Raw genomic sequence first — 20867 nt, forward strand, 5'->3', positions numbered from 1 at the left:
GAACTGAACTTTATATGTTTTAAAATATTTTTATTAGATGCTAATGTCTTTCAGCGGATATTTACCTGATTGAGGTTAAGATTGAGAATCATATACAAATCTTAGGGTATTTAAAAAAATAGACCCATAATTTTTTTAAATAACAGACATTAAAAAAACATTACTTCAAATCCCGAAATATAAAAGTCAACCCCCGTACCGAAGTTGAATAGATATCTTGATTTATTTTTTAATAAAGATGATAACAGTAAAGCCCATCGAAAAATAAAGAGACATAAAGTTTATTAAAAAAAAACAGACAAAGCAATTTATGACTAAATTTGGATGGTCTTTCAACGTTATGATAATGTTCAGTCGTAAACCACCGCTCCTGATGAGAATGTCTCCAAGTAAACCGGCCAGGATCGGACCAGTTTAACGATTCGCTTCGACTCAAAAGGTACTTTACGGCCCATTATCTTTTGTTCGATAAATAACGAAACAATTACTTATTGTGCTCGTGGTTCTAGGAAAGAAACGGCATGTTCTGGTCGTTTTTGGTCACCATTATCCGAAGGATCGTCTATGTGGATGTCATACGATCGTCATACGTAACGGAAAGCGACCCTGTGGCATCGAGAACCGAGCCCAACGTATCTGTTGGCACCTACGCTTAAAGGCGTGGTTCCTCTCCACGGGAACCCAGCGTATATTCGCCATTGTCGGTGCCCTTTTCGGTCATGCACTCTATCGCGAAACGCCAACGTACGGTTCGACGTCTGCGTATATATATGTGTCCGATTTTTTTATGTTTTTTGATGTCGGACGTCTTGAACTGGAGGCCTATAATTTTCGTTTAAACTGTCGTGCCGCCTACCTCGCACTGACGCGTTCTATTTCAATTTTACATGATATTCCGAACAGAGACTATATAATTACTGGAACTCTGAGGCGTTTTTTATTTTCTTGCTCAATATACACGTTTGAATTATGGATATTTAGTAAGATAAATATCCAGGCGAAATTCTCGGTACTTTGAACTCCTCATGGGCCATAAGATATAGTTAATTTCTCATTAATTATCGGGTAATCCGATTTACTAATGATCAAATAAATTATTTTATATTCTAAATAACTGAATACCGCCTTCAATAGCAAAATCTTTCCCCACTAAAACCCCCACCCATCAAAAATATAAACATTAGTTAAATTTGGCATATACAATATTTAATTATTAATAATATGTTAAACCACCATTAGCTTTTAAAATAGCAGCATATGCAAAACAGCTAATTTTTTTGCGTAATAGATTCACAGAGTGCCTGAATGGCTTCCAACAGAATGTTGTTCCATTCTTGTATCAAAACGTTCGCCAATGATGCTTCAATGAAAATATTTTTATTAGAATATGTTGTAAAAAATTGTCTCAATAAGTGCATTTCGAAGGTGAAAGAATGATCAGAATACATGCAAAAACCTAATACAAACTAAATATACTCAAATTTTATATGCCCTTATTCCATACAAACACAACAACAAGAATGTTACAAAACATAGCAGAGTTATTTTATTAAACTACTGAATTTTAGGCGCTGTTTGAGTAATTGCTTCTTCTAGTAAATGTATCAACGTAAATAAAACAAATTCCTAATAGATAGTCTTAGAACTGATGACCATGTTAATGAATTCAAATAAAAATTCCATTCATTATAATTATAACTAACTGCAGTGATATGACACAACAACTTAGCGATTCATTATGAGTCATTTTAGACCGAAAACATTTATATAGGACAAGTTTGGCATGAAGGCCTTGTTCATAAATTACAGAAAAGGTTACTAAAACAACACCCTGAACTACTAAAATCATACATTATTGCCAGAATGTTTAGAGTTAAACAAGAAGAAGCATATTCTACAATAAAAGAAGCTAAAGTAAGTATACCACAAGGAAGTGTACTGGGGCCAATGTTTTATCAACTCTACACATGTGATATACCACGAAAATTATAATAGGCAAGCGACAATATAAATAATTGGACACAAGTTTGGAAAATAACATTAAATGATTCTATCATTACATATAACAACAACGGTAAATATCTGGAAGCAAATCTTGATGCAAAACTTCACTGGAAACTTCACATGTAAAGTATAAAAGAAAAGAATTGGAATTGAAATATAGGAAAATATATTTGCTAATTGGAAGAAACTCACAATTATTTGTACATAATAGATTTATATTATATAAGCAAATACTGAAACCTATATGGACATAGGGAGTTCAATTATGGGGATGTGTAATATTAGCAAAATACAAATTTTTCAGAACAAAATCCTGAGAAGTATTGTGGGCGCACACAAATACTACTGGACACGGTAAGTCAAGAAATCAATCTTGTGTAGTGAGGTGGATAAAACAAAAAATACAGCACTGAGATGTATAAACATTATTTCACCAGAGACTGAGACAGGACCGATGGGTCCTCCTAGTTATATACCTAGAAGTTATCATAAAGACAAATTCTATGTTAGTCGGAAACGACTAGTAACAAAATAATAATTAAATAATAAAAAAAATTGTTGCTTGATGCTTGATAAAACCCATTAATCAACCTCCATCACCTAGTTTTACTTATTATTCTCAAATGCCTCAAAAAAGTTTCATAAAGTCTAGACAGTACAAATTTTATTAAAGCAAATTGGGTCTTTTAAAGGCAATAATAAATATACCTGAAGAATAACAAGCAACAATACATCGTAGATCGATTTAAATTAAGTATAGACAGAAACTAACGAAATAAACACAAATTTCTATAATTTCCAACAATCTTTCTGCCAATTCTTCTCGTCCGTATTTAAGAACGTCGCAAAAAACCTTTTTTCTCGTTCTACAAAAGAAGAAGAAGAAGACGAGATAACTTGTAAGTAAGGATTAATTAGTACATTTCCTTTCCCGAAAGTTTTTCTCGCTTTGGATAGCGCTGTTTACAACAAAAGGTCTAATTAAATAAATTCGTTTCACCTGAACTTGTGTCTACGAGGAAGAAGAGGGCTGGAGGAGACGCGGCCGAGGCTGTATAAAAATTTTTCTAGCCAATTACTGAACGAGAAAAGGATACGTCCGAATCTTTCGGTCGTGAAAAGTTGCCGGATTCCTCCTAACGAATCGCAGAAGGCTTTGCTGCCTCTCGGAGCGTCGCTTTTTTTCCTCCCGCCACTGGATACGTCTTTGAAGTTTTGCGAGTACGTCGTTATTTTCATCTGCGGATTAAAGAAAAGCCACGCGGAGGTGGAACACAGTGAATAGTGGCATGAAACCGGTGAATTTTAAATAGTCGGGCATTCGTTTTTATTTCTGTCTCGCTCTTGTTTCGTTCGTTTTTTTTTCTTGTTCGTTGTCTCGTCGGGCTCTCTGTGTGGCGTGTTCACGGATGACTTAAATTGTCAGAGTGTCTGTGGCAGAACTTCCTTCCGCGCGGTCTAGCGGAATAATAAAATTTCTTCGACGATATTACTCGAACGAACATATTTTTTAAAATGATAGACATGTTTATTATGTCGCTATTGTTCTCCAATTCGAAGAAAAAAAGACGTGGTAAATAGAGGATAAATCTAACACAATAATTCCTTTGTTGTTCTTTATAAAATAATAGTTTTAATTATTTATTCTCTGTAAATAACTTGCATTTTTTCTATATTTTTAAAGTCTCCTTTTACCAACCAGTGGTTTATCTGAACTGAACCTACAGTTTAACGTGAGCTCCGAACCACGGTCATTACGGTCAACTTAGAAAAATCATCCCAGGAAGAAATTTACGAATTGGTTCAGAAATATCAGGAATTTCCTAGGTTTCATCAATGTTTACATTCTTCCACATTCATTTTTAGGAATTTTCGTATTAATTGGGTTTATTTTACTGTTAGGAACTATCGACTGTTTTCGGTCCCACTGATTTTGAATTTAAAAACTGCGACAGGCAATACAGTAAACAACTGACTGAATAGACAGCAAAAAAATGATAACCAAACACATTACAAACTGTAATTTAACTCATTTTGTACGAGCATCCTAATAATAATAATATAGATCTCTATATATTCGATTTCTCTACCTAATATTTTATTAATTTCAAACAATTTACCTCATACATCGTGCAATTTTATTTCCCGTCTACATAAATTTTTCTACTTTTGTAAACTCAAAATGTTACTTATCTATGTCATGTTATTAATCATCACGTAAATTGTTTTAAAAGAAAGCAAAAAGAGCAAAGCTATAGTTAAGATTTTTATATGGAATAAAATATTATTTTTTGAAGATAGGTATATTATAAAAGGAAATCCAATGACAGTATGTGTAAATTAACTTCACGCATTCACGATATCTTTACAATTTTCTTACATCTTTCTTTATCTATAGTTCAGATTACTAGTGACCAGAAATGTGATAATGTAAGATATACAAAGAGAAAGTCATTTTATGAAGAGTTTATGAACAAGCCAAGGCTTCACTTTATTGATTTCAATTCTCGTAAAAAAATACTCGATAATTTTACAGTTATGGGAGATAAGGATCTATATGATTTTTTGAGCAGAATAATACATCTGACACCCAACGGATCTAACGGTCATTTCCTTATTCTCTCAGTTTTATCGAGACAAAAAAATCCATTAACTAGCCCCATTCGATGAAATTTATTCAAAATATAAAGGAATCATTTACCCCATAACTAACTAGCCAGAATCGCTCGATCTCAACACATAAAAAAACAGTAATGAAAGTAATGTCGGCATAATTTTATGAGTGTTCGAGACTCAGTGTCCCTGTTCTCGGCCAATTTCCATCATACATTTTGATGGTGTGTTTTATAGTAAGCCGAACACTCGACAACGTCACTTTATTGGTGTAATAATAAACATTCTAGACGACTCGGGAACAGTTCGGTTTATGACGCTGTTAAAAGGATCAAGATATCTATTTTTGATACAGGTTATTGTTGGGGGAAGGAGAGAGTGCGATGCGTTTTAAATCTGCCGCGAGTTTAAGAGGCCCATAGGCAACGCGGTTAACGTTTTTCTGTCGGTTTTTATAGGTTTTTAATACACGCCTGACATGGTACAGATTTCCCGGTTTATGGCGGGGGGACTTAAGAGTTGCTGCCTTTTGGAAAACTGGCGGTTTTCCGAAATGCGACGTAATAGAATCTTAAATATGTTAAACAAAAAAATATGTATCAGCGGGAACGTATATTTTTATGACACTTCCTTTTGGATGGGAAACGAAGTTTTTTATCTTTATTGTATATTGTTTATCCCCAACTTTTGTTCTAGGTATAAGTTAAGTTTTTTTTTGCATACAAGAGTTTTTGGGGAAAAAATTGATACATTATATATCAATCAAAATATTTTTCTTTTTTAACCGACTTCGAAAAAGGAGAGTATATGTTCGGATATAAATATATATATATATATATATATATATATATATATATATATATATATATATATATATATATAAATTTATTCGAAAGAGTGCACTTCCAAGGTGGTACAATTAAGGGTAAAATCAGGGGCTAAAATTTCACAAGACCGTACAATGTTTCACATTTTTTTATCTGTAATAATCAGATATTTGTGTATAATATTATTGTTGAACTGAAGTGACGGAAAATCGGAAGTCCTTCAGTACAAAAGCCATTCAGATTGCTTTTTAAGCACAAACTATAGCATATATGAGATCGTGGAAATATTGTACACAACTGCTACTATGGTTTAATGGTTAAAGCGTTTAGCTTCCCAATCGGCGGTAGCGGGTTCGATTCCCGGCGGAGATAATGACTTTTGTTGTTGTTAAGTTAAGTAAGAACATTTGTCAAATCACCTAGACTAGGCAACAGACCCGGTGGCCTGAAACGCTCCATAATTTCAATCATTGTTTCTTTATTCCAATTTTTCCTCATACCGTATGCCCCTTTACTTGCACTATTACTACCTATGATGATATTAAATAAGGAAGGAAGCATTGTCACCATAACAGCTTGGATTTGGATGGACTCGATTAGACATACAGAGGAAGTAATTGATAAATGGTGGAATTGTGAGCATGTTACAGACAGATTAGAAATTAACAGTTTAGTGATTGAATTGGACAATGAGTGAGAAAGTGAAAGTGACTGAAGGAAACTTTCAGGATATGTGATAATGCTGTGCAATGCTAAAAATTCTTGAGAGAGAGTGATGAGAGTGGAAACAACTATGCACATAATTAATTGAATGTAGCTGTAGAAAATGGTATTGTAGGGCGTTAAAGATTTATGTGCTCACATATGATTGTAATTGTTCAAAATTAAACATGAGTATTAGGTTACAACATATGAGGAAAGAATAAATACTAACTGTTTTGTAGATATGGTAATTACTTTGGACATAATTCAGTGATTAATTTTATGAAGAATGATGTACACAGATAGTAGCAGAGGAAAAAAATAGACAGTGATACCAAGATGACTTGACAAGTAAACACACCATTGAAGGAAACAAGAACTAAACGAAAAAAGTAAATATGCTCTCGAATGAAAGTAAAATACGTTTCTCAGATATACAATTGTTAATTAGGTGGATTGGGCCTCTAGGGGGATACCACTACATAAAAAAACGCACCTAGAAAACAAATCTAACCTAGAAACTATGATACATATGTCTTAATTGTAGTTAAAATAAATTATATAACATTGTTCAATTATTTTATTTAACTAAAACTCAGAGTCAAACCGGCAACATTGCAATAGTTCGACGTCACAAGTATCCATTGATGCATTACTAAAAAAACTTTGAATAGACTATATATATATATATATATATATATATATATATATATATATATATATATATATAGTAATATTCATTTGTAAGAGGATTGTGAAATATATTTGTTTTTATTTATAACATTATTAAACGTAAATAATGATATTTTATAGGCAAATTTGTTTCTATAAAGCGATTATGTAAATCGAATGGCGGAAAATGGAAACGAACGACAGGGACTAGCGTAAAACCTTCGCGGGGAACAAGGACGGGTAGAGAGAGAGAGAGAGAGTCCCGCGATAAATTCTTTATCGGGATTAAAAACGGTAACCGCAATTTACTGGCGCTAGATTCGAATTTCCAATTTTCAGTTCGGCAACCGAACAAATTTATGGCGGATTAGTGCCCGGCCAGGACAAACAATAACCTGGCAGTATTTAAAATAATATAATTATATTAACAACGAGCTGGAACGAAAACAACGCGCGGCAACAAATCGGATTCGGTTTTATTATGTATCCATTTTGTCGATTGTTTCTAGAGTGGAGCTCGTATAAACGTGTGAAGCTTTATCTTAGTTCCCGTCAATGCTTCTATTGACCATATTTAACTCTAATACTACCGAGGAGTGAAGAAGATGTAGTATATGGTAGGTTCGTTATCTGGCTATGTTTATTATATCCTAATTTTATGGTTGTGTTTTTACAGAATTGTTAGTCTGTTATATACGGTTAACGGTGTCAAAATTTGATGAAACGAAAAAGAAATCACTCTCTCTCTTAATTGGCAAACAAATAGTGGAGCTGAGATGACAAACTGAGTTTATTAATAGTTACATTAATCGCAGAAGTCAGTATAATGTTTCAATTGAAAAATCCCCGTCCTACCAGAGTAAAACACTTTTTTTTTGGCAATATTAGTTTTTTTTATTCAACATAATTCCTTTCAAGGGTGATACACTGTTTATAGCGACCCTCCGACTTTTCGATACCATTTTTGTAGAACGACTTGTCCTTTGCTTCAAAAGAGGCCTCAGTTTCGGCGAGCACCTCTTCATTCGATAAAGATTTCTAGTCACTGGGGGTCAGATCCGGAGAATACGGTGGATAAGGAAGCAATTCGAAGCCCAATTCATGGATTTTTGCCATCGTTTACACTGACTTGTGACACGGTGCATTCTCTTGATGAAGCAGCACTTTCGTTTTCTTCAAATGCGGCCGATATTCGGCGATTTTATAATAACGCTATATAATAGTCGCTGTTGGTGGTCCCTCCTTTTTCAAGGTAGTCAATGAAAATTATTCCATGCGCATCCCAAAATACAGACGCTATAACCTTGCCAGCCGACTGTTGCGTTTTCCCATGCTTTATAGAGCGGATTCATCGTATGCAGTCCATCATATGACTGTCTATTGGATTTCGGAGTGAAATGATGGAGCCATGTTTCATCCATTGTCGCATGTCGACGCAAAAGCTTGGGTTTATTACGCTTGATCATCTTCAAGCACTGCTCTGAATTATCAACTCGTCGTTGTTTTTGGTCAAAAGTGAGCTCGCGCGCCACCCACTTTGCACACAGCTTTCTCATACCAAAATGCTCGTGAATGATATGATGTACATGTTCAGTTGATATCTTTAGAGTGTCGGCTATTTCATTCAATTTCATTTTACGGTCATTCTACATCATTTTGTGGATTTTTTAAATGTTTTCTTCGGTAACAGCCTCTCTTGGGCGTCCACTGCGTTCACCGTCTTCGGTGCTCATTTTACCGCGTCTAAACTTAACATATCAATCCTTGATGGTTGATTTTCGTGGGAAAGTGTCCGGAAACTCAGCATCAAGCCAAGTTTTTGTTTGAACTATATTTTTCCCTTCAAAAAGCAATATTTTATTAACACGCGAAATTCCTTTTTATCCTTTTTTTTTCACAATAAGAAAAGTTGCTTGACTGAAAATGCTATAATTCACGAACTAATGATCCGACAGCTGTAAATTTATACACGCATCTTTTGAGTGTTATCTATATATGTGACAGCCCGGGGCCGTTTCAATTGACCTATTACTACATATTACTAGTACAAAAATCATTCGAAGACCTAATTGAAATTAAAATATAAATAAAACATTATAATACGTTCTAGATATGACAATATCAACAATCCTGCTTCTTTTCAATATTTTAATTTCTAAGGTGTTGTTCAGTAGCTTTATTACTTCCTGATTGCTGTGATTTAGTAACGTTACTTCATATTTTAACGAAACCTTGGATAACTTCATATATCTATTTGATATCGAAGTAATTGAACATTACTTCATTGGTTAGGTAGCTATAAACATTGGAAAGTAAATCGAACAACTTTATTTTGGGTGCGTAGGATGCCTGGTTGGTTTGATGCTTTAGTGCAACACCATATTTGAACACCGTAGGTCCAAATAGGCTTTGTAGTTTGGTAATTGTTGGTAATAAGTTGGGGATGTTTTCCAACTAACCAGTACCGTTCTTTCGTCTGTTCTGGCCTTTGTGGTGCAATTGATGCAACGTGATGTTGCTTTCAGCAATTAAACGTGTAAAATTCAAAACATCAGACATATTTGACATATTATTTGTGGAATCTTTACAAGTTGTAAAAATTGTAAATAATAGAGAAAAATTGATAAAATAAAGCACTGTAAGTATACTAAAGATAGAATCTCTATAAAACGAGTAAGGGATTGTGCTAAGGTTTCATTATTTGAGTAATACAATGCTTATAAAGTCCACAAAACAACTACTTCCGGATATCTGATTATTTTCAGACAGATAATTGCCAAAGTTATAATTAATTTTATACCAGAACCCAATGTTGTTTCATGAAACATATTCAGAACGAAGTAATAGTTGTATTAACCTTCTCGCAGATTATTTAATTAACATTAATCCATTTCAGCGATACAGGTTAAGTAAATAAACAGGAATATAATTATCAGTCCCATCATTAAATCCATTGTAAACTTTAACTTGAATCAGAACGATGTGCGATTATCCCGATATTGTCGAATCCTGTATCGGATTTATCCCTGATTTCGGGACCGTCCTGCTCCCCTGCCTCGCTCTCAGCATCCCTCTCTATCTCTCTTTCGCTCGCCGCGTCGCGTTCTCTCGCTCTCGCTGGCTCCTGCTCGCGCCCTGTTTATAATTCAGTTCGACAAACTGGGTCTAAAACCGGCTCCAATTTACCCGTTCATTGTTTTGTTCTATCAATTATACTTTAGATCCTTTGAGGTCATTGTTTGTCGCGTGAAACATTAATCTGCAATAACTTTGTTCGGCTTTCGATAGGAAAAGTGGGGGTTGTTGATAAATTTCCTGCCGTTGCAACACGTGGCGTCAAACGAGCGTCGATAGCAATTGTGCGTCTATTGCTTCTCTGGTGATTTTAAAGCAATGAGCTTATCGGTGATTTGATCGATGGCTTTTTCATTTAATTTAACATATCTTTCGTCTAGATCAAGGTTTTCCAACCTTTTCTTGGTCAGGGACCACATAATAAAAATAAACTGTAATAATCAAACTGAAAATTTAATTTAATAACTCAATAGGAAATTATATAAAAAGGAATAATAATATTTTTAGGGTAAACTTTCTCCTACACTGCATCTTTAGGCCACCACGCATTCACCTATAACAAGTTCAAAGTTTGGCAACGAAGGTGGATTGGTACAATGCAGTTCCAGGCTATAAAAGACCATCACGACGACGTCTCGTTGTCTTTTCTTTTCTCAACCCCCTTGTAACAGCACCACTTCCACAGCGCTACCGTACTTCCTTTACCTAAACTAATATCCTGTCCATTCTCCCGTCGACCACATGTATCATTCAAAGTTAAAATAAACAAGTATTTCTTCAACCAGAGTTTTAAGTTCTCGTGCAAATTCCTTCCAAAAATAGTAGTGAGTGTTCGGACAAACAATCGCATCGAATGCCACACATTTCGAGCGACCGACCAGGCGAACATTCCTACAATTGGTGACCCCGACGTGATCAAAGTGCCTAAGAGGTAAACCGGCTCAATATAATCTACTCGAAAGGTGCTTGACACGTGCATGGAAGGATAGCACGAGGAATGGAACCCATCAACATCACATGGTCGACAAAATGCAACGAGACTAGCCTGATAGACGAAAACCATAGAAACCCATTATGTATAACATCAACACATAAACACTCTTGCATCACGAAATGGGACACGTAAGGCACCATATTTATAGGTACCCTCAAACAAATCGAAATGCCCCAAGAAGAATGACGTCCTGCTACAACTTCGATGGCAGCTGATCCCGTAAAACTCCTCGCTCAGGTTGGGATCCCCAACATATCAGCACTCCCTGGGCGTTTGTTTGCGTGATTGCGGGTGCACTCTGGAACCTGCACAACATTGAGGTACGTTTCACGGCAGTTCTACTGGGAAGGGAGTCATGTGGCGACCGCCACGACCCTTTAGGTCACCACGAATTCACCTACAACAAGTTCAAATGTTGTCAACGCCGGTGGATTGGTACAATGCAGTTCCAGGCTATAAAAGACCATCACGACGACGTCTCGTTCTCTTTACTTTTCTCCAACCCCTTGTAACAATACCACGTTCACAGCACTACCGTACTTTCTTCACCTTAAACAATCGCATCGACAGCCACACGTTTCGACCGACCGACCAGACTAACATTCCTACATCGTCACTGAAAGCTACACTCACATTATCACTTACTTTTAAACGATTCCTTGCCGTGTTTCTAATTTCCAACAAAGCAGAAAATCGTTATTAATATAAAGAAGCTTTTCTCTAAGTTTGATATAAGAAATTGTTTTTTTTTACACAAAAACGATTCAATTGAATTCTATTGGAAAACATACTAACAATTTCTGTTATTTAGTCAAAAGTATTTTACTATTTATCATAAACAATTTTAATCTTTTTACCCTATTACATTAACAATCTCGAAAAATATCGTTCGAAAATGCTGTTATATTAATATACAATATATTATTATTTACAAGCAAACTACAAAAAAAATAAAACTATATATATAACATATAAATCTATGTAAGCATAATTTGGGTACATTATTGTCAAGGTCGTGGCTAGGACGACAAAGCCAGAACGTTATATATCAGTCGAATGAAACTAGTAGAACCAAAAATAATAATCTAAAAGTACACGAATGAAACAGTCGATAGTCGTTTTCAGTCGATAGTTCCCAATGCTAGTGAAAATCTACTTGAAAACATTAAAATGGGTTGCTAATGACAATTTATACGCTGTTATTTAAAGAGTATGAACATGTTCGATTATTACAGGTCACTATAACATTTCAACATTATAGATATGATACTAATATTACCCAATAACCGGCAACCTAAAACCTGTATTGAGTGCAAAGTCAAAAACAAATAAATTCTTTACGATGAAATGGCGGAGGATCGGGAACGATTCGCCCGCACCAATTTAACAGCGTTTATAAAGGATCCCACTTTTAGTTTCGAAAGCCGTACGAATTTATTGCGGATTAGTATTTCGCGGGACAAACAATGACCCCGCAGGATTTAAAATATAATTGATGGCGCAATACAATAAGCACCAAATTGGAATCGGTTTTAGGCCCAGTTTGCCGGACCGAATTATAAACTGACGCGAATCGGCAGCATCGGAAACGTAGAGGGGATTGGAAGCGTTGCGGTTTTACGTAGATCTGGTGCAGGATTTAGCGGAATCTCGTTAATCCCCGCATTATTTTGCCAAGTTAAACTTAATTATGGACGTAATGATGAACTCTCGCGTAACTAATCGTCGATAATTGATAGGACACAACTGCTGTAATAAAAAATTAACCTTAATTCACTTCTTCTATGTCTTTCTTTTATCATTTGGACAGTGTGTAATAGGTCAATTGAAAAGTCCACGGCCTGACACATAGATGGCGCTACTAGAATTAAATCAATATGTTTTTTAGTTAACCATAACCCTCAAAGCCGTTAAGGATAGATATGATAAGTTTAGACGTGGTGAACGCAGTGGCCGCCCAAAAGAGGTTGTTACCGACGAAAACATTATAAAAATCCACAAAATGATTTTGAATCACTGTAAGCTAAAAATAGCAGGCACTCTAAAGATATCAACTGAACGTGTACATCATATAATTCACTAATATGTTCTGTGCAAAGTGGGTGCCGCGCGTGCTTACATTTGACCACAAAGAACGACGAGTTGATGATTCGGAGCAATGTTTGAAGATGATCAAGCATAATAAAGCCGAGCTTTTACGTCGATATGTGACAATGGATGAAACATGACTCCATCATTTCACTCCGAAGTCCAATCGATAGTCATCCAAGTGGACTGCACACGACGAACTCGCTTCAAAGCGTGGGAAAACAGTCGGCTGGCAAGATTATAGCGTCTGTATTTTGGCATGCGCACGGAATAATTTTAATTGAGTACCTTGAAAAAGGAAGGACCATCAACTGCGACTATTACATAGCATTATTGGACCGTTTGAAGGACGAAATCGTCGAAAAACCGTCGCATTTGAAGCAAAAGAAAGTGCTGCTTCACCAAGACAGTCGCAAGTCAGTGAAAGCGATGGCAAAAAAACATGAAATGGGCTGCGAATTGCTTCCTCATCCACCGTATTTTCCAGGTATGGTCCCCAGCGACTATTTCCTGTTCTCAGATCTCAAAAGTATGCTCGCTGGGAAGAAATTTTCGTCGAATGAAGAGGTGATCGCCGAAACTGAGGCCTATTTTGAAGCAAAGTGTAAATCGTACTACAAAAATGATATCGAAAAGTTGGAGGGTCGCTATAATCAGTGTATCACACTTGAAGGCAATTGTGTTAAATAAAAAAAAACTAATTTTTCCAAAAACAATTTGTTTTACTATGGCAGGCCGGAGACTTTTCGATTGAACCATAATATTCCACATAAAAAATCTTCTGAAAGAAGGAGTGATAGAGGTAATGATAGTATATAGAGTAAATTCTGTTTTGTTTCTAAATTAACATTTGAGTTCCTTTGAAAATGAACGAAATTGAAGAAAATCAGAAAATTGAAGCAAGCAAGCCACATGAACTTGTTTTAGTTTATAATTTCTTAACATTAGCTTACTAAAATTAGTTTTTTTTCAATTTGAGAAATACTTACAGATGTATTAGTCCCCTACTCGCATTGCTTGTGTTTTATTGGAAATACGACAGAACAGTAGTAATAAATTAAACTGTAAATTAAGATTGTACTAAGCATATCCAATATAAGATATAATTCATAAAAACAATTGGTATACAGTAATATGTTTAGAGTAATATCTAATATAAAAGAATCGTTTCCTAAAGAGTTCATTACATAGAAGACTAAACTAAGTCAATTATGAACTCTAGACATTTAAACTCAATAACCAGGACCTATCCAGATATTAGGAGGACTCATATACTTTTGGGATGCCCAACTTCTTTGAGTGTTCTTCAAAAAGTTGCTTTACACAACATATTAACAAATCATATCTGTACAAAGACCAATAGTTTGAGTGTCCTTTAAGAGTAAGACAAGTAAGAAATTCTTTTCAGAGTATTTTAAGTGATGACTGATCAGTGTGTAAGTGATGAAGTAAGTTCAAATAAAACCAATTTTTGAATGAAATTTTGAAATAAATTTTGATACACCCTCTATACATAAACCGATAAGCAATCATTACAGTAGTGATTCTAAGAATTATGAGTAGTGTTATTAATAATAAGTCTTTTATTCATTATTTAAATAAACAAAATATATAACACGCCCATTTATAACATATGCTATTCAATATTGCTGCAATAATAAAAATGTATAGTTTAAGAGCTTGAATAAGTTAAATATTTATTCAATCAATGTACTAACCCAGAAAATTCATTAGAGAATCTATTATGAGAAGAATTATACTTGGTGAAAGTTTACTTTGTTGCAATAATTTATGGGAACATAAATGGCTCTATATTTGACAAACGAACAAACGACTAAACAAAATTATAAGTAACTCCTGGCCTAGGTACAGTAAAAGGAAATTATCCACTGTCAAATCTAGCCCTCTATTAACATTAAAACGCATCCATATTTAAAATGGTTTAACAGATCGAACGAAACAATGAACACTAAATTGGAATCGGTATAGAACCCAGATTGCTGAACTGAATTATAAACAGTACGCCCATACGTTGGAAGCACGAGGGGGGGTGGGCGTGCTGCTGGTGGATTACCAGGCCAGAATGGCGAAGGGGAGGAGGTGGGTAGGTACGGCCGATGCACGATCGGACAAAAACTCGATAATTTCACATCGTTTAGCATCGCAGTTAAACTTAACTATTGGTGAAATGATGAGCTTTGTGCGCCAACAATCGCCTAAAATGAATTTGCTGATTACGTCGCTGATTTAACTTATCCATTATTACGGCATTACGACAATAATAATTAAATAATTCGACGCCATATTAATAAATCGATTACCGGATAATGCCGTCGTACGCTGCATAACGATAGAATCAAGGATTATGGGGTCGATATGTCGATGAAGCTACCAGTGGTGAACGCGTAGCTGTTTAGTATTGTGAAAATTTATTTGAAATGTAATTAGTATGATTGGAAATCTATATTAGGATAATTTAAAATGTACAGTATTAGAAAACACCCTGTTGAAAAAGCTGAAATAAACCATAGAGTGACCAAACAACACTCGACATTTAACCAGGTGCAAAGATTCACGAACACCATTGGAAAACCCTATAAAACCTTTTGCTTTAAGAGACTCGTATATCCTAAAACTACTACTAGTTGTTGAAGCCAATAACAAAAAACTAGTTATGGAGAATAAAGGCCACCGTGTTCACATTTAATCCACAATAACCAATAACCGTAAATAATATTTTCTTTCAATACAGTAACATTTCTAAGTATCTTGGAATGAATTATGAGTATTTTAGAAGCCCTAAAACTATTCAAATGTCTCTAAACTCATTCTAAACTCATCTAAACATGTTAACTCAATATAATGAGATTGTTGGACATTGCCAAAATATGTTAATTAATACGTCAACAAAACGTTAATAGATACATGACCAGTTTTAAGTGAAGCTAGGTAGTCAAATAGGTTGGTAATGATTAGCAACAATGTCTTAATACATTAATACGTTAATACACAATTACATAAATAAATTGAGAATATAGCCAGAAAAAGATTTGAGTTTGACGAAGAAAATCTGATATGAGGCCTATCTAAGTTTCTAGAAAAAGTATTCAGCGAAACTTCCGAAATTGTAACATTAACCAGGAATACAGAGGACTTACGAACGGATCTACATATATAGAACAAATATGAACCTCCTCATATATAAATATAAAATGATTGTAAATAAAACAAAAATAATGATTACAGAAAAACAACAAACTAATAAATATAAAGCTGGTTTGTATAAAAAAATAAAAATTATTATCATCAAATATCTATAGAAAGAAATACAGAAACAGAGATGACATGCTAAAACGATTAACAGAAACCGATGGAAAATCGGAACACTATCAAAAAATGGATTCATGAGTTATGTCCAAGAAATAACAGAAAAAAATACAAGATTTGTAAATTATGTAGAGTAGTCCAATAAGATAGCAAAAGACAATAAAAAATATTAAGATAACAGAAGAGACAAGAAAAGACAGTTGGCGTTACCTGTACCTAATGGCTAGCGATGGAGAAACTAAAACACTATAGGAGTGTAAGATAACAAAAATTAAGACAACGGAAAAAATAGTATGAAATATTAAACAAAATACTAAACCAAACGAGGCTTAACCACCAAAAAGTTAAAGCATCAGACTAGTAGACAATGAACACTGTCATAGTATTTGTGTTTTATTTTCGAAGTGACGTTCGAATACATTAAATATTGAAGGTTAACTGAGTATCTTAACCACTGCATCATTGTGTTTATTGATGTTAATTATATAAAAGAAATTTGAACTTACTTGGCTGTATATCGTGAAGGTAACCATATAGAGCACTCACCTGCAAAAGAAAATATATATTAGAAAAGTCAGAAAACCCAGAAAATAATACAGTAAAATATATGTTATATCAAACAAAAAAATCAGTTCTCTAGTTATTAATCTGTAAATCTTATTCAACTTAATTTAGTTTTACATATTCTCTATATCATATTATGGATAGGTTTTCTTCTCGAATGACTTTATGGACATGATATCTCAACAAGGTAAGAGATATTATAAAATGAGATATCTAAAAAACGATAACAGATATAATAATATAATAGTTTTGAGCCATTTGGTGCTGTAGTGCTTTTGTTTTATACTTTATACTTGTATTATTGATTCCTCTATGAACTTTTCTCTTCTGGAAATTTCAAAATATTCAATATTATAATATGGACTTGCATATATTCCAATTATTCACATAAAAGTATATTTATTAAGTAAAATTCGTACAACATATGATAATAAGTATAGTTTGCAACAAATTGTACAGCTTTCTCCATCTTTCAGGTAATATGATAACACTATGCTTGAATTTTCTATCCATTTTCACTTATCTTCAACATTTTGAAATTCTTTTCAGTCAAGTCATCTGAATAAGAGAGCTTGTGTTACAGTATTACACTACACCCTGAAAGACTTTATGAATATTCCATATTGGAGATACATTGCTAAGCGGTATGAATTCAATATTCATTGCGTTTTAGCTGGCTTCTTATCCTACTAGTCTTGTAACTTACCGTCTCTTTGTATGTTCTCGTCACCAATTTTGAATTTAGCAAATTTCTTTATATAAAAGTAATGAAATTTCGTAAGTAAAAAAGTAGAGTCTGTGTACAGTAAATAACAAAGATACTAATCAAAAAACTATTATTCTATGTAAGAAAATGTAAAAACTATCCAACTTAATAGTTATGTTAGTTGCTTAGCATCGCATATTCAGCAATGAATATCAATGACATGAAAATACAACGATAAACATAGGATATCAAAACAGTTAAATAAGATAAATTTGAAATAGTAAGTTAGTACTGTGTTACTAGTTTTTTTTATTTCTGTCGTTAACTTTTTAACTTAGAGAAATTATAATTGAATATTGAGTTGATCGAATTGCCATCATAGTTTATTCGCAATATTATCCAAAAAAAACAAACTTATTATCATGATTAATAAATAAATAAATCAACATATATTGATTATATAGCAATTTTGATAATTTTATGAACTGAAAACATATTATTATTAATTTATTATAATTGAAAAGGTTAATTAATCTACCCTTTTAAGCAGGATTTAGAGAAAAGGAGGCTTTGAAAGGTCCTAGGTTGTTTACATCAATAATTCTGTCGTCTTCATGTCTGTCGTTAATATTTTCGAGAAACTAGAACTTAATATGAAGATGATGCATTTTCTATCATTGCTTCTTCAAAATATTCCATGTAAAACAAACCGATTAGTATTAACAAATAAATATGTTGACAAATGTTGATTATAAATTAGTTTTATGAACTGGAAACATGTTATTATTAATTTATTATAATTGAAAAGGTTAATTAATTTACCCTTTTAAGCAGCATTTGCGGAAGAGGGGGCTTTGAAAGGTCCTAAGTTGTTTACATCAATACTTCGCATTTTCACAAATAGATAAACATAGCAAATCAACACAGTTAAATTAAGCATAGTAATTTAGAAGAGTGTTACTAATTTAAAGAAGACACAATGAATATTTTCATTGAATATTGGAATTTGAATTGAATTTTTCATTGAAATTTTTGAGAAATTAGAACATAATATGAAGACGATGCATTTTGTATCATTGTTTCTTCACAATATTCCATGTAAAACAAACCGATTAGTAATAGCAAATAAATATGTTGACAAATGTTGATTATAAATTAGTTTTATGAACCGGAAACATATTATTATTAATTTATTATTATTGAACGGTTAATTAATCTAAACTTTTAAGCACCAATTAGAGATGAGGGGGCTTTGAAAGGTCTTAAGTTGTTTACATCAATACTTCGCATTTTCATAAAAGATATCGTTAATCAAAATACGGTGATGAACCTAGCAGAATAGAATCAACACAGTTAAGTAAGTAAAACTTTACATAGTAACTCAGAAGGGCGCTAGCGCTTTAAAAGAAGCACAAATAAAATGCATATGTGTTACGTCTGTCATGTCATGTCATGTAAAATTGGAGAGAAATTATAACTGGCTATAGAGATGATTCATTTTCTATTATAGTTTGTTGACAATACTCCACATATAACAAACCTCTTAGTATCAACAAATAAATAAATGGACAAATGCTGACTGGAAATTAGTTTTATGAACTGGAAATGTATAATTATTAATTCATTATTATTGAACAGGTTATTTAATCTAAACTTTTATGCACCAATTAGAGATGAAAGGGCTTTGAAAGGTCTTAAGTTGTTTACATCAATACTTCGCATTTTCATAAAAGATATCGTTAATCAAAATATGGTGATGAACCTAGCAGAATAGTATCAACACAGTTAAGTAGATAGAATTTTACATAGTAACTCAGAAGAGTGCTAGCGATTTAGAAGAAGCACAAATAAAATGCATATGTGTCTGTCATGTCATGTCATGTAAAATTGGAGAGAAATTATAACTGGTTATAGAGATGATTCATTTTCTATTACAGTTTGTTGACAATACTCCACATATAACAACTGTTAGCATTACTAAATAAATAAATGGGCAAATGCTGATTGGAAATTAGTTTTATGAACTGGAAATGTATAATTATTAATTTATTATAATGGAAAAGGTTAATTAATTTACCCTTTTAAGCGTCGCTTATCGAAGAGGGGCCTTTTAAAAGGTCTAGACTGAAGACTCATAAACTGAGCAATGGCGAAGATTTATATACCGATTTTACCACTCATAAAAATAAATAGTCCTAGTAGAGACCGAGGGACCGAACGGGGGTAGGGGGGACGAGACTGGCGCTGGTGGCTTTCAAAGAAAGAAAAGGCGTGATGAATCTTTATCTTTATGTAAACGACTCTGATATAAGTAATTACCTACTTATATATAACACTTTTTATCCATTAATTTATCTGTTGGAATTGGTAGCAATTCAGTCAGTCAGTTACTCGGTTCAATTAAATCAACAGAATATGTTTCTAGTAAGATTGACTCACTGTTCCAGTAGATAAAAAGGGTGACAAAAGGGACCGATAAAACTATAGAGGGATTACTTTGTTGGCTATTGTCATGAACATTCATGAACAGATAATACATAACCAACTAAAATCAGTGATAACCAAATACTGATACTTATCAGCGAACGAAAACCTGTGTTAAATTTTCTTAAAATTGTCAGCTTTTAAGGTGCAGAAATCCACTCACTTATTCAAAATATAATTTTCATATCTTTGTGGCGATCGCCACGACCCTTTAGGCCAACACGTTTTCATCAACAAGTACAAAGGTTGGCAACGCCGGTGGATTGGTACCATGCAGTTCCAGGGTATAAAAGACCATCACGACGACGTCTCGCTCTCTTCTCTTTTCTCCGCCGCCCTGTAATAGTACCACTTCCACAGCGCTACCGTACTTCCTCTACCTAACCTAATCTCCTGTCAATTCTCCCGTCGACCACATGTATCACTTAATATCGAAATAAACAAGTGATTATTAAACCAGTGTTTTTCAGTTCTCGTGCAAATTCCTTCCAAAAAGAGTAGTGAGTGTTCTGACAAATAATCGCAGCGGCAGCCACACATTTCGACCGACTGACCGTTCCGACGAATATCCCTACATCTTTATAACGAAAAGTCGTAACAAAATTATTATACTACCATTTTATTTTGCATTGAACGATAAAAGCAAACTCGAAAAAGCGAAAAAACTGCATATTTTCACAGCTATATATATTATATGGAAATTGTGATGAGAATTACAGATGGAAATTTTTAATATATGAAATAGACGGCTTGGTTGGTGCAGTGGTAAAGGCGATAGGACGGTCCACCTACTGTTACGAGAGTCGCGAGT

The 20867-nt window shown here is 33.8% G+C and overlaps 1 protein-coding gene across 9 annotated transcripts in view; it reads right to left on the reverse strand.

Moving 5' to 3' along the window:
- Ten-m (teneurin transmembrane protein Ten-m) overlaps positions 1-20867 on the reverse strand; it is a 579656-nt gene that overhangs the window by 308929 nt on the left and 249860 nt on the right. For 2 of the 9 annotated variants that reach the window (XM_076417518.1, XM_076417512.1), the window contains exon 2: positions 16809-16848. The exons of the other annotated variants lie outside the window; for them this stretch is intronic. The gene's annotated coding sequence lies outside the window, so the exon portion shown is untranslated. The remainder of the gene's footprint in view (positions 1-16808; positions 16849-20867) is intronic. 9 annotated transcript variants of the gene reach the window in all.

Source organism: Rhynchophorus ferrugineus, unplaced genomic scaffold (assembly GCF_030347505.1).
Source record: "Rhynchophorus ferrugineus isolate W39M unplaced genomic scaffold, kcgeb_rfMv2 rfM11, whole genome shotgun sequence".
In the NCBI taxonomy this organism is placed as follows: Eukaryota; Metazoa; Arthropoda; class Insecta; order Coleoptera; family Curculionidae; genus Rhynchophorus; species Rhynchophorus ferrugineus.